General features: G+C 34.0%; 1 pseudogene; it reads left to right on the forward strand.

The window, feature by feature from the left end:
• The first annotated feature begins 302 nt into the window (after window positions 1–302).
• Window positions 303–1,259, forward strand: LOC149216621 (transcription elongation factor TFIIS pseudogene; annotated as a pseudogene).
• Window positions 1,260–2,083: the final 824 nt, after the last annotated feature.

The following is a 2,083-nucleotide window of genomic DNA, read 5'->3' on the forward strand; positions in this document are numbered from 1 at the left end:
ATGTAAGTCCAGATTTACTTCTTGAAGATGGCTATTTTGCACATGCTTATCTGGATGGCTGTTGTGAACTATAATGTAAAGTTTCTTTTACTCTAGGTACTTCATTAGGATTTGTAGCATGGATAACATATCTGAAAGAAAAGTATTTGTATCATTTGTATAATTTTAGTTTTTCCTTCATTTTCTTTGCTCTTTTCCTTTATCTTTGAATAGTGCTCTTAAAAATTTACCTCTATCTTGAAAGTTTAGTCTCATTCTCTTTTGAAGTCCACTGGTTTTGTTATTGCCTCTCTCTAAGTTTAATGGGACTTCTAAAGGTACCTTTTTCTCTGATTTAAAGTAGTCAAGGAAACTGTTTAGTTCATGAGTGTGCAACTTTTTTCATAGGACTGTTTTCTTATGGATGCTAGTAACTTCATTTTGTTATGATACTTTGATTATCAGGTTGGAAAACGCCTCCGACATCTCACAAAGCATCCTCAAGAAAGTATTTGTGTTAGCCACTATCTTATTTGATTCTTGGAAGAAGGTTGTGAAAACAAAAACTCTTTCTAACAATGGAAACAAAGCTACAAAGTCAGAAGATAAGTAGTCCAAGACTATTAAAGTGGAGGTCAATGATGTTAAGAAAGAGTCTATAAAGGTTGAGAAGAAACCCAAGGAAGAAGAAGCATCTATCAGAAATAAGAAGGTATCATCCTCTTCAAATGGCCCTCCAAAGCTGAAAAGTATGATTAAGTCTAATAACACAGTACATTACAGGATCCGTGAGCTTCTTCATGAGGATTTTTCCAAAGTAGGTAACGAAGCCAAGGGTGACAACATGGTGAGAGTAAATGCATGTGATCCGGTACGAGTTGCAGTTTTTGCTGAGACACTGATATTTGAAAAGTTAGGGTTGTCTACTGGAGCCCAAACGTTGAAATATAGGTCCATCATGTTCAACCTGAAAGATGCAAACAATTGAGATTTGAGAAGGAGAGTTATTCTTGGGGAAATTAAGCCAGAGAAACTTATTGTCATGACAAAGGAAGAAATGGCTAGTGATCAAAGAAAGATCGAGAACAAACAGATCAAAGACAAGGCACTTTTTGAGTGTGAGCGGGATAAAGCCTAAAGCTACAACATACCAATTCAAGTGTGGTAAATGTGGCCAGCGGAAGTGTACTTACTATTAGTTGCAAACAAGAAGTGGAGAGGAACCTATGGCTACATTTATCACATGTGTAAACTGTAATAACCATTGGAAGTTCTGCTAATTTCACTGGTAGCTTGGTAGGTAGAGAAGCATTAGTTTAGTGAGATCTAGAGATTCATTGCCTACCCCTTGTTGGTTAAAACTATTAATGGCACCCTTGATTGAAAATTGATATTTTTTACATATTTACTTGATAGTACGTATAAATGATTGGTTAGGTTTGTCAAGATCTTTGCAATAACTGTGTATCATGGTATAAAGTTAGACAATGGCTTCTTAGGAAAGTAAATGCAATTAACTGTAACATTCTAAGGAAAAGTACCTAATTATATTTTTTTATTCATTTTATATGAATGAACTCTGTATTTTATCCATGATGGTAATCAAAATAATTGATGTGTATGCATTAGATGCCCTTCTTGACAGTTTAGCGTCATGGAATAAAATACCTGTAAGTGTTTTGAGCCTTAGGTTCAGTTGTTACAATTATCATGGATTTGATATTCACATTTAGTTTGAAATTGAGAACTGCACAATTTTTAGAGATCCCATTAAACATGAGAACATTGAATATCAAAGCTTCTAGGGTGTAGTTTTATTTAATATTAAAATTGAAGACAGACATCAACTAGAGAACTTGAAACAACAAGTAGTTCATTCATAATTTTTTATGAGGGTCAACCTTCACATACAAAAATGCATTCTTAATCAGATTGGTTAGATGATTGACCTAGAGAGTAAGACACCTTTATGATTATGTGCAACACAACTAAAACAAAAGGTGAAACATAGAGATCCACTTACTCAACAATAATTTGGAGAGAAAAATATTTCAAAGGAATCCTCTTCAAAGATTCTTGAATTCTTGCAGCTTTCTCCTCAAAA

The sequence above is a fragment of the Pinus tabuliformis genome, chromosome 1_1 (assembly GCF_031772625.1).
Source record: "Pinus tabuliformis cultivar Carrire ecotype Pingquan chromosome 1_1, CPIR1, whole genome shotgun sequence".
Classification (NCBI taxonomy): domain Eukaryota; kingdom Viridiplantae; phylum Streptophyta; class Pinopsida; order Pinales; family Pinaceae; genus Pinus; species Pinus tabuliformis.